The following is a 13,633-nucleotide window of genomic DNA, read 5'->3' as shown; positions in this document are numbered from 1 at the left end:
TAAAGTTTCTAAAAAAATAGGAAGGTGTTTTCGAGTAAAATTGGGGCAGCGACTTTTTAAAAAGAATTTGCCGGCCGCTGTCTCACGAAGATTGAGGACCACTAATGTACTTAGAGCAATACATCACAAATGTTAACCTACATGAGACACATTGACTGAAAGGCAAGTGAACACATCCGGAAAACAGTACTGAATCCATTTATTTCCGGAAGTTGTTTATTTCGCAAGATATATTTACATCTCCTACAAGGCACCAGCTGCCCTTTGCAGCCCATAAAATATCTATATCTCGCTCTTTGTCGTCCCCGAACAAAGACGCGGACCGACAGGAAAACGCGTGCTTCCTGAATCTGCAACAGAGGCGCTGCAGTCGCTTCAATTAGCAGCACGATGTCAAGCACATTCGCTCCCAGGACACCCTCCCCCCCCCCCTTCCTCAGCTCAAAAGAAACAAGAAGGGGGAGTGTGAGGCTGAACCACACACGCGAATGCTTCTGAATGTTAGATAATCGAAATGAGTCGGTGACGTCACCAGAAGTCAACACATGGTTGAAGGAATCATAACGCTCCAGCATATTTCGAGTACACTTCCGGAATTGACGACATACAGTCAGTGTGCAGAAGAAAAAAAAGTAGGTGCATGACGACTTCGCCACCTTCTTTTCTTCTTACGAAAACTTCCTTCATGCCACGCAAGAGTGTCAATATTGGAAGTAACAGTCACGTGATCGTCCGCCTATGCTTCCAACGCCAGAGAAAAGAAACCGCTTTGTCAACACTAAAACTCAACCAAGATGTGAGGAGTGTGCATTGTTGGTGAAATTGTAAATACGCATTTTCTCGCTTCCTACTTCTAATTGAACATAGTTTAATAAGGTTTTGTGTGCAGGATGCCAAGGGCGGGCGATGTACCATAGAATTGGCGTTGAAGTAGTGTGCGAAGTAAACTTTTTGATTTGCGCGTGCTATGGAATCTGTCCCCTCTAAGCAGCAAATGCACGATGACAATAATAATAATAATAATTAGTGGTAGTAGTTCAGTGGTGTGCACAGGATTTCGAAAGGGAGGGGTTACGTACATTTTTTCTGGTAGTCAGCTCTGATTTTGCCATCTTTTCCTACCTTTGACGTTCTTTTTTTTTTAGGCATACTGGGCCAAACGGGGGGGGGGGGGTTATAACCCCCACCAACCCACGCACGCTACTGGTAGTAGTAATAAGAATGTGAAAGTAACCCATGCACATTGCAACTTCCATGAAAGCATATAGGTTGGCACAGTCATAAAGTTGGCCATTTGTGGAGGTCATGTGATCAGCACCATGCTCTGGTCAGCTTTATTCCTTTCAGGCACCCATATATTATATACTAGGTAAACCCCAGCATGGACAAGGTGGCAAAAATTCCAACCTTAAATCACCCACCCTGGGGGATAGAACGGGGTCTCTGCGTGGCAGTCAAACGCCTTACCGAGTGGGCCATCTCGGCATGCAGTAGTAACGATGACTAGGAGAACATTGAGATAAGTATTAACTTTACAAAATAAATAATTTGATTTTCTCACACTAAGTTTGTTCCGAGCATTTGCTGGTCTCTTTAAACAAGAAAAGTGGCTGTTTTTATGGAAATATTCAAATTTCTCAAATATCTCAAATATCCTACCTAGGTATATACATACACTCGTCTCTTAGTAGTGCTTCAATTCGCTTCTTTTATACAGCATTTTTGTCCAAGACACAGTTGGACCGACATTCGACAAAAATGCTGTGTAAAGAAACTCCGGAAACAGTTCAATTCGTTTTCCTCTTCTTGTACAAGCTTTTAATCTGTGAATGACGAAAAGAGAATCCTTCCGCTAAAGTATCTTGACTACTTTTTAAATAACAATGACAACACATTTAATGTAATATTCCATCTACTGAATTTCACAATAATTGTTAAAATATCCATTCTGAATCCTGAGTAAGGCACGGACCTTTCATCGTATTTGTCCCCCCCGCTTTTGTACGGCTACGCTTTACCGTCGGTTAAGCTAGAGATTTGCGAAAGTGATGTATAACATAAAAATCCTCCAGGTTAAATTCTGAATATAATATTTAATGTAGTGGAACCGCAATGTTCAGTGGGCAGAGCATCTGACTGCCACAAGGAGGAAAAGATTCCGGAAGTGGGAAAATTTCAGGCAGGAATTTTTCTAGCAATGTCCCTGTATAAGGTTCACGCAGTCTCTAAGGAACGGCACGCTCGCCTCACTTAATAATGTCGCGACGCTTCTTTGTACGACATATTTGTCGAAGATGCAATTCGACCGACATTATTCGATCATTTCTAAGTAGAATATTCTATTACTTGAAGCAAGCCCTTTTGCTCACACTTCAAAAAATCATTTTAGTATTTTTTCATCAAAATGCTACTTACACCTTGATAATTTCAATGGAAACTCTGAAATCATTATTAAATCTCCATATATTAATCTCTTATTTATCTACATTCATTTGTTACTTTCTTTTGTCATGCTCCGGACATGAAAACCTATAGAGCGACCTCAAACAAAAAAAAAACATTGTGTTCCCACTATACTATACAACGACTGGGGGTTCGTCGTGCTGACCACACGTCACCCCGTAACTGGTTGGATGATCGTCCACCTCTGCGGGTGAGACCGGCAGTCGGTAGGTAGACCTTAGCCCTCATGGGCTGTCGAGCCACAGGTTGTTATATTATTATATTACATATTCAAAATTTATATAAATTTATACAGCGTAATTTTACATTATCAATAATGTGATAATATTTAATTATACATCATATTAATTCAACACAACATTTTCGCGAAATGTAACAAAGTAGAAACTGATAACAATATGAATATAAACATGCGTATTAAACACTAAATTAAGTAAATGAACATATTTGGGCCAGTCGCATACTTCCTGCAACTTATTAGTGAAAACTTTTCTAATTAATATATAAAACCTTAAAATGAATACACCAAGACTAAGCTGTATAAATTACACAGTCCTGCCATAGAATAATTTAGCTTGGTATTACTAAATTCGTTGACTGTGCCCGGTGCAACCGGCGGGCAACAATGGTCGGAGCGTGGTGTTGATCACATCACCTCCACAAATGGCCGATATTGTGAATGTGTGGGGGTACCTGCCTCCACGTCTCCCATATATCTTCATTCACGGCTTATTGCACTGTGTAGGAGATAACTTTAGTATTATACATGTAGTTCTCAAGTGCTGGATATTGAAGGTGTTGCACCATCGTCCGAAAGAAAAACTGGCAACGAGGCCCCTTTTCTCAAAGAGATTCGGATCTATGTCGGCTGTGTACTGCGAGGAACAAGTCTCAGGCGATGCAATTGCAACATAGCAATGATACAACGTGCGTAAAGGTAACTGGGGCTTTGTGTGGGTCAGTGTGCGAAGCTGAGGAAGGCAAGCTGAGCGACGATGGCGGTCAACGAGGATGGAAATGGATCTGCACTGGAACCAGTTTGCGCGTGCACACTCAAGTCACGTGGACTCATTAGATTATGAACTGGGCATGAACTTACAGCGTCGAAGTGAACTGCTGTATTTGGGGAAGAGAACTGTTGATGAAGCGCCGTATTTCGTCTTCAGACGTCAGGCTAAATACTTTAGTAGTTAGGCTAAATGTAAAGCCTAATCTAACCAACCCGTGAGTTCTATTGGGTTCCATAACGGGACCGGAACCTTCTTTCTCGCTCAATTGAAATTCGGTCCTAGTAGTGTATTGTTTCATTTCGATACGGAACTTGGACCCTATTTAAACTGATCCGGGAAAAAAGTTCCTGGACCGTATTGAAATTGTTCCAGAAAAAAGGTTCCTGGACCGAATTGAAATACTTTGCAGATAGAAAGGTTCTTTACGGTCCAGAAGCCATTTACGCTTGCTGATTATCTCTCCTGGACCGGAATTGAATTTATTTAAAATCCCTGGACCTTTAACAGGCCTGCTTCCGCACTGATGTCAGAAGACTAAATACCAAGAGGTCTCCTGAGTTGGGTGCGATTAGCGAGACCCGTATTTCTGGCACTGTCAGGTTAAGGACTGTCTAAGCCATGGTAAGTCATCTTAGGCTTGGCAGACGTCATGTTTTTACAGGACAAACATCACAATATTATTTTGATTGATGCCCTGCAAAAGTTTGAACGGGAGACAAATTTGGCATCTATTTGGCTACTAATAGTTTAAATAAATATTGCATTGAGGGAACGAAATTGCAATTGCTAGCACCCTCTTTGTCTCACTGCCCGAAAATTACGGCTCTGCAAGGGGTAGAAAAGGAAGGGTTTATTTAACCGCAAACAGAAGGAATATACAGAGGTGTCTGTGTTTACGGTGAGATGACGCACCGGAATATTTTCCCGGTGTCCCGGTAGGCAAGTCCGCCCCTGCTTATGACGAACAGCAAGTTAATGACGTAATGGAAACAAAAACAATAAACATGGAAGGAAAATTAACCTAGTATTGGCGAGGTAAGTCACATATGATCATCAAAAATTGGCTTGAGGGCGTGCACGTTATATAATCCATTTAACAAGTTCTGTATATTTCCGCCGCCGGTTGGATATAATTAGATTATATAATGTTAAAATTGTTTTGACTAAGCGACATCAATTCACGCTTGTAAAGCTTTACAGGAACAGTTTTCATCAACTTAGTGTCTACTAGCGTGGCGTCAACTTATGTACCTAGGTACATACTCTTGGAAGAAAGCAATGTTGTATTACCGATCCGAGCATCACAGCCAGAATTGAATCACAAGAGAAGACGAACCATAAGTCTGTCCTTACATAAGATTGCAGGCAGATGCAGACAAAACAAGGTTAATTGCCAGTCTCTGTTTTTCCCATAAGGAAGTCGTGAAGAAATGGTAAGCAGGAAAAATCGACATATCTTAACACGCCATAATGTTTCGATTTCACTGCCACAACTTCCCACAGTTCGCTTTGCAAGGGAAACGAAACTGGCCAATTTTATTTCTGTAGTAAAACTGTATGCTGATCGTAAAAGTAGTATGCTTCATTGGATTCAGAAAGAACATATGGAAAGATCGTTGGCCAAGGAATGACCATATGTTTTCAATGTAACGTGTGTTTTACTACTGTAAATGTAATCTAACACAAATAATTGCGCAAGCTGATGTACACCATTTATTTGAGATTGTCAATGTTTTTCATTGCTATACGAACTTCTACTCTGTTATGGTTATTATCTACTTCTTGGGTTAATCGTGACGATGAGGATGATCTTGATGATTAGGGCTTGTGAAGTTCACGACTTCAAAATTCTCAAAAAAATTATATAAAATGACAAAAAAACAGGAATATTATATATTTTTTGAAAGTTATATATTACATATTAAAATGGAATCCTGAATTTTTCATAAACGGCCAAAGATGACATACTTGCGAAAGTGCTTGAATAATATGACACAGTCAGTCGTTTAAACTTTTTATTTGCAGCTGCCTGTGACGTTAAAATATTAGATTCTTTATGTACAATTCAGGAAAGGACAAGTTCTATGTAGTCTTCATTCAATTGTTTTGCTCTCACTCAGAACAGTTTTTACCTTCTTGTAAAGGTTTTTCGAGAGCACTTGATTTGTAAAAATAACCAAAAATCAAAATACACACACAGGGTGTCGCAGAACAACACCGACGACTTTCATCAAGTCACAACAGTTACGAACCCTAAAAACGGCATTTTCTATCCTGTCTGCATGCAGCCATGAAGTACAGATTCACGGCTGCCAGGGATTTGATTGGATTGATTTTGTATATTTTACTTCACTTTTCTGCCACTTTTGTCTAATCGTGAAGATGAGATTGAGTGTTGATAAGATGGAATTAGTGAAGGGACACTCACCAAGAACACCCTTGCTCAAGCCGGAATTCGAACCCGGACCCCCCTAGCGTCGTAGCGCGCTGCGCCAATAGATATAAATCAAAGGAAGAAAGAAAGATAAGATAGAGAAACAAATAAATAAAGAAAAAAACAAGATAGAGAAAACAAATGGAGGGAGAAGAAAAAGATAAGCAAAGAAATATAAAGAGAGACAAGGTCGAGAAACAAGAAAAGAAAGATAAGATAGACAAAATAAAGGAAGGAAGAAAGCGAAAGTAGATAGAGAATGTAGAGAAAACAATAGAAGAAAGAAATTTAAGATAGAGAATAACACAAAGAAATGAAGATAATATGGATAAACAAAGAAAAAGACACAAGACAGAGAAGGAAAGAAAGATATGATATAAAAACAAAGGAAGAAAGACAAGATAGAGAAAACAAAGGAAGGAAAGAAGATGAGATAGAGAACAAAGCAAGAGAATACAAGGTAACAGAAAAAGGAATACAAGATAAAGAAAAAGAAAGGCCAGATAAGGAAATAAAGAAAGAGAGACAAGATAGAGTAAACAAAGAAAGGACGAAAGAGAAGGTGGAGAAAGTAATGACAGAAAGAAAGAAAGAAAAACAAAGATAAGAGAGAGAACTGAACAAAGGTAAGATCGTAGTTAAGCAAAGAAAGAGACAATATAGAGAATACAAAGGAGAGATAAAAGAGAAGATAGAGAAAATAATCGAATTAAGAAAGATAGAAACAAACGAAGAACGAAAGATAAAATAAAGAAATAAACAAACAAAGCTGATAGAGAAACAAAGATATAATGACAAGATAGAGTGAAAAATAAGATGAGCTAGAGTAATCAATGGAAGGAACGAAAATAAGATAATGGGACAAACAAAGAAATATAAGTTAGGGGGTAGAGAGAGAGAGAGAGAGAGAGAGAGAGAGAGAGAGAGAGAGAGAGAGAGAGAGAGAGAGAGAGACGGGAAAAGGAAAAGTGAAAGACAGAAAGAAAAAGAGTCTTAGAATTCATACTGAAGCAGAGACCATCAAAAAGTATTTGATTTTGTCAACCCGATCGAAATTCTCTAGCAACATCGCTGATTATTGGGGACGAACGCTTCCTCCTACACTAGGGTGACACTTTCTTATATTAAAAAAAACAACATATTATTGTATTATTGATAATATACAGCACGCAGACAGACACACAACACAAATACATTTTCAGGTCATTGGGCACAACTTTACCTGAAAACATTTGGATTACACAATTGTCACTGCAATGCCTCCTGATTCTATATCCAATTACCACATCACAGAACATGACTTTAATTCGCATTTGTGAAAGAAAGAAAGGAAGCAATGAAACCGGAACACCGTTGGAAGAAAGTTCCGTGTGTCAAAAAGGTTGGGTAATTCACCTGCAACGAGGGAAAAAACTATTGTTTGTAGAAATGTTCAGCAGCGTGCCTTTTCTGGGCCAAGAGCAACCACGTGGTAAGTATCACTGTGACGCAACACCACTCTTACTTTCCGAGTGTTGTGGCTGGGCAAACACCAGTAGATCGTTTGACAGCTACAGAGGAAAGTCTTCTGAAGAGAATCCTTGTGTAAGTAATACAAAATTTTCCGTTAGGTGGCGACGTATCTTAAAACACAAGTGTGGATTTATTTTCAACTTGAATTTATTATCACGATGAGCTTTTGGTGTAAATGTTTTGATTTTTTAAATTTATTTCAAATTTTCTTTAGCTAGGAGCCGGGGTGGTCCAGTAGCTTGGGTGCTTGACTCTCACGCGGGAGAACAGAATTCGATTCTCACCTGAGATCATCCAACGCTCTGGGTGTGGTTCTGACCACGTCACCTCTGATATGCCCGAGATCGAGAATGTGTGGGGTCGCAACCTCGAAGCCCCCTGTGTGGTCTCATGGAACTGTGAAACGAGAGCATATCTTAACCTGTTTTCCTTACCTTTTCTTTCTTGAGCTGACACCAGCGCTTGAAGTGGAATTTTTTAGCTGGGGGGTGTTTGGCCGAGCCTTGGGACTAGCTGGGGGGGATGATCCTATGATTGAACAGAGTGACGATGAGATAATTGGGGGATACCTTGCAAACATTTTGGTAGCTGGGGGATTCCAACCTCCCCTTACCCCTCACTTCGAGCACTGGCTGTCATGTTCTCTCTCAACCACCTCCTGTCTGTAACTAAATGGTAGATTCCTGTAAGCTACACTCGTAAAATTGGCACATTAATTTCTTCACTTGCCGAGCTTTGTGGCGGAATGATTAATCGCACGGTGACACGACCTCAGAGATCGGAGGTTGGGCATTAATGTGTGTGTTTCCTTTCTCATCCTTCATTATGGTTCGAAGGTTGATAAGAAGCAATCTTGATTTAAGATCTTGAAGACCACGATAAGTACAATGTTAGGCAGTTTCTCATCGGTTGTAGCCACAAAATATATGTTTTTATTTTCATTTTCTCACCTCTTCCGGTCATTGGTCATTTTTAACTCCCTCCGTTCCAAGATATGGTATGGAAAGTGTCAATTTTTGTTGTTCCAATATGTGGTATGGATGTGCTACATATTCAAAATAAGGTGCGGGAATCTATCATTTACTTTGTTTTGAAATATAGCATCTGCTATATGTTCCCAAATTACGTACACACACCTCCATCTGGAGCACGAATTCCAGAATGGCATTCATTGCGCCTTGGGTTTTCTGCTTCAATTTGGCTTGATTGCTGTTCTTGGGCTTCAACTGGAATGCCGCTGCTGGCATCCACTTGGTTCCTGTCCAGAATCAGCTACGTGATTGATTGATTGATTTGTTGTTTTAAGTCCACTTTATGCACTGTAAGGCTAATCGGGACTGGACCTATAGTTTAAAGTTGATCCGAACCACTTGTGCCTCCACCGGGTATCGAACCCGGGACCCCTTGATTACAAGGCGACGACGCTACCACTGCGCCATCGTCGAGGCAATCAGCTACATGAATATTTTGGTTTTGACGCCCCACAATACACGGACGACAGTTACGTCCGCATGGTAGATACTGCACACCTTTTTGATACTGCAAGCACATATTAGCAGACCGCAATATTCAATCACAATCAAATCAAGCGGTCCCGCGTTCGATACCCGGTCGAGGAACATTGCACAGTGGTTCGGATCTCACTTTAAACTGTAGGTCCAGCCCCGATTAGCCAATCTGTGCATAAAGTGGACATAAAACAATATTAAAAAAAACAATCACAATGAAGCTCCGTGGCGGAGTGGTTAATACAGCAGCTACGACTCCAGGGGTACCAGGCTCGAATCCCGGCCTGGGATTGAGCGTTCTTTGTGAGTGTTCCCTCATCAGTTTCATCACATCATTACTCATCCTCATCGTAGAGTTTAACCAAAAGACAGATAAAAGTGACGCTAAGTAACAAAATTCAAATCAATAGCAATCAAACAATCCTACGCATTTAAATCGTTTCTATTCTATACCATATTTTGGAACGAAGAGAATGTATTTTGGGGGATATTTTAATTGAGATATTTTATAATTTGGGGTGATTTCCTAACTGCATTTGGACCTTCACGGTCTTCTCTTGCATTGTGGTCATATTTGCTTGGAACATTATACAGAGTTATATCAGACTCTTTCTTCACTAAAAGTGACAAGGGAGAGCGCCGAGACATTTTGGTGCCTGATCGCCGATAATTAGGGATGGTATGGAGACTTTTTTTCTTTAGACGAGGCTCGGCACATTCTCAGTCTCGTTTCACAAGTTGTACCTGCAGAAATTAGCTGTTTCTCTTCGAAGTTGTATGTGTTGTAATGTGTTGTGGGAGTACTTTTAAGAAGCTGTGGTATACTTTAGTTGTTCATTTGTTAAAAACAATAATACTTCAAGTATATTAGACACTTTCAAAAATATTTAGTTCATTTTTAGGAAACAAGGAACTTTTATACGTCAATTTGCAAGACTTGATCGTCATTCATACTCACTTCGTGATCAACTTAGACAGGTAGAAAGCCGACGTAGAACGTATATACTATTTTCTATCTTTCCTTTGTTTTCGAAATATGCCTTACGTGTCAGTACATGCGCATGAGGGCACGAAAGGGAGGCCAAGTGAAGTTCCCCGGTCCCCCCTGGAAAATTAATGTCAGCCTAAAAATATATTTCTCACACATGATTTCATTTCAGTTAAGGCAAAGTACATTAATTATTGTAATGAACTCATAAATTACATGCAATACTGGTATAGGTCGTGCAGACACAAGATTACTTTAAACCGAAGTAATGTTTTTTTTTTATGGGGAACCACTTTTTGGGGGTTCTTGATTGCCCCCCTCCTGAAACCTGACGAGTTGATAGATCTTCCTGAAAGTGCATTCCGTACAACACCGACAAATTCTCCGAGGCTAGAGGACATCCAGCATAATTTGTATTTTTTGTAGTTTTACGTTACTTTTCTTCCACTCTTGTCTAATCGCGACGATGAAGATGCGTGATGATTAATTAGATTTGTTTGAATTTTTGTTTTAAGACCACTCTATGCACATACAGGCTAATCAAGACTGGACCTACAGTTTAAAATGGGATCCAAACCACCATGTGTCTGAAAAAGGGTATCGAACCCGGGACCCCTTGATTACAAGGCGACGACGTTGCCAGTATGCTATCTTGGAGGTCCCCTAATTATTAAATGAAATTGATGACGGAACACTTGCTATTTAGCCTATTAATCCAAAATCATAAATGCTTTATAATTTTTTTCCTTCCTTCCTTTTTTTATTAAACACCATGGAAATCTTGGAAATAGCTTTTTTCAAACTACCGTGTAACCCACGAACGAATCGAAAAACGTTCTAGATTCATTTGTTTCTTCCATTTGTTTAACTTTCACATGAGCTCAGAAGGGGTCTCTAGGCTTCACACGTTCTCGAAATTTTAATGTCTTGAATCCTCTTGAATAGAAATCACTATGAAAATATGAAAGAACTTAAAATTGTGAATAATATTACCAAATGGGAACTGCTTGCTTTTGAAGGTAATGTGAGTGAAGAAAAGTTTATGTTACTAAAATATGATTCCACCAAGTGTAACTAATTACACTTTTACACAAATTTTCAGGGAATATTGTACCTCCTAAAATCTCCCGTCAGAAAACATAAATGTCAGTGACAAACTTAAATGTGTGTCGTGTGGCGTGTGTGCAAACAAAGACTGTGAAAATTTCGAATTTATTTTTGTTTCTTTCCATTTTCGGTGTATTTCTGAAGTTACACTCTTTATATTTAACTAGCTGATTACCCGGCCTTTCCTGGGTATTTATTTATCCCAATCTTGTATTGGACAAGAAAATAATTAATTCTAACTATAGTGTAAAATGTAACGAATTTTAAATGTGATCGTGAATGTCATCAATTAGCTTAGTGAGTCCGAAAACTATGGATTCGACAATATGTAGGTCATTTGTGGCATTTTATTTTTCACCCCCTCTCACCCCCCCCACCCCATGCCAATAGATGATGAACTTGGAGTTGAACCTCATTGGAATATGGATTCCATTCGCAACACAGCCTGAATGTTAGACAACCCGAGAAACACTGTCGTTGTGTGGATTGCATAGAGTCACGGATGATGTCTGTCTGTGCGGAATTTAATACTGGTGGTTCTCGATTATTTTTACATGTCACCCCTTTCCACCCCACCCCTAGGGGTGCCAGTGTGTCTTACCCCACAGTATTTATTTCCAGATTGCAAGTGATACGTGTACCAAGTTTGGTTGAAATTGCTCCAGGCGTTCGAGAGCTATGCCGAAACAAACAAATATACACACCCACCCACACACGTACATCCATTTATATATATATATATATATATATACTAATATAAGAAGGATATAGATTAGAAAACTGCTTTCAATGTTGCGTTTTATCATTATATCTATCTCAGAGGTCACTCTAAGTGTAATTGATTATCTTATTTATCGGATAGTGTTGTCATAATTGTGACGCATTTAGACGGCAGACATTTTTACATGACGCTAGACTGAATTTTCAATTTTTTCAAAGTTAGAACATTATGGTACTTGCTATTTCTTATTGATGTTGAAGTGTTTTGAATAAGTTCTTAGTACAGTACTCCCTTCATTCCAGAATATGGTATAGAAACGAGTTCAACGCGTAGAACTATTGCAGATGCGCGGACGATTTAGTGTTTCAATGTTGCGAGCAGTGGCGTATAAGTTGATTCCAAGATCTGGACTATAACACGTGGTTCTAGATTATGAAATTCCCGGTGGACGCACACAGTGGTTCGGATTCCACTTTAAACTGTAGGTTCAGTCCCGATTAGCCTTACTGTGCATAAAGTAGACTTAAAACACAAACTCAGTCAATCAATCAATCTAGATTATGGAGGAAGGGAGAGAACTAGGCTCGCGAAGGCACACCCACTTGTTCGTTCGCGACTTTCCTTTTGTAATATGTATAGTATCTATACCATCAGTGGCGTGCCCAATGGGGGGAGGTTGGTGACGGTCATAACCACCTCTCTTTAGCCCAGTCCTTAAAAAAATGAACGTCAAAGGTAGGAAAAGATGGCAAAATCTTGGGCACGCCACTGTATACCATGTATTGGAACAACATAAAGGACACGTTTTTATACTATATTTTGGAAGGGAGGAAGCATTTGTCTCGGACCATTCGAACAGTAACCTGCATCTTTTTTACAAGTTTTGCCAAAATAGCTTGTCTTCTATAGTCTTCCGGCTTTAATATGTTAAAACCAGTGGCGGCGATTGGGTTCCAAAACCGGGGTCAAAGAGCAAAACTGGGGGAGCAAGGACAGTATATTTTGTATGTAAGGTTTAGCATAGTGCGGGGGCAAAAGTGGTGAAAATTTGGGGGGGGGGCTGCGTCCCTAATCGCCGCCACTGGTTAAAACTGCACTTCATTGTTGCACGAAATTGACTTGCTGTGGACTCTGACTACAATTAAATAAGGTATATTGCTACAAAATGCAAAGAAACATCATTTTATTGCTGTTACGTATTGTCGAAAGTATGGAACGGGAAAATAATTGTGAGCATCAATAAAAATTGAAGTTTTATTATTGAGACTTCAGCTCGTGGGTGAAATGTGTACTTGCGTAATTGACAGTAAACTTATATCATGGTCTTGGAAGGAAATCTGAATGTTTTCCGCTTGCGTGCTTTTCTTCTCACTGTAACCATGCCCGATGGCGTAGCTGCTGGCGACCTGTTACGATGACTTATTGTTCATTATCGTGCACACCAAGTGCCGAGAATGAAATGATGAAAACAAAACAATGAAAGTTATTTTCCTGAAGGCAAGCGTACAATTCTTTCTCTGAGCTAGTCCCTTGGCATACAATACAATGTAGAAAGATTTTTTGCACAGTTCACAGGGGAAATTACTGTCTAAGACCGTCAATTTCCACTGGCATCAAACTACCGTAAAAAGACTAATTGTCGTTGGTAAAGGTAAGGTAAAGTTTCCCGTGCATATAGCACCGTGCCATGAAGGCACATTTAGGGGATGTGGGAAGTAGGGCCCCACACATTCTCGATCTCGGCAAATTTGGAGGTGATGTGATCAGAGCCACGGTCCAGCCACCTTTACGTCCCTGGCTTGAACACAGGTACCCATTTGTTTGAGGCTGGGTGGGCCCTGGAGCCGATTTATATGGGGACAAGGCCGCCATAGATCACCCAGCCCGGGA

The 13,633-nt window shown here is 39.9% G+C and overlaps 2 protein-coding genes across 4 annotated transcripts in view; one reads left to right on the top strand and one right to left on the bottom strand.

The window, feature by feature from the left end:
* Window positions 1-13,633, bottom strand: part of LOC145987750 (palmitoyltransferase ZDHHC3) — a 150,134-nt gene that overhangs the window by 67,436 nt on the left and 69,065 nt on the right. The window lies entirely within an intron of this gene.
* LOC145987749 (clavesin-2-like) overlaps window positions 7,427-13,633 on the top strand; it is a 71,245-nt gene continuing 65,038 nt past the window's right edge. The window contains exon 1 of the mRNA XM_083122413.1: window positions 7,427-7,491. The gene's annotated coding sequence lies outside the window, so the exon portion shown is untranslated. The remainder of the gene's footprint in view (window positions 7,492-13,633) is intronic.

The sequence above is a fragment of the Lepisma saccharinum genome, chromosome 5, assembly GCF_977018435.1.
Source record: "Lepisma saccharinum chromosome 5, izLepSacc3.1, whole genome shotgun sequence".
In the NCBI taxonomy this organism is placed as follows: Eukaryota; Metazoa; Arthropoda; class Insecta; order Zygentoma; family Lepismatidae; genus Lepisma; species Lepisma saccharinum.
Note: the sequence above shows the minus strand (reverse complement) of the source record. Positions and strands in the feature narration are given on the sequence as shown.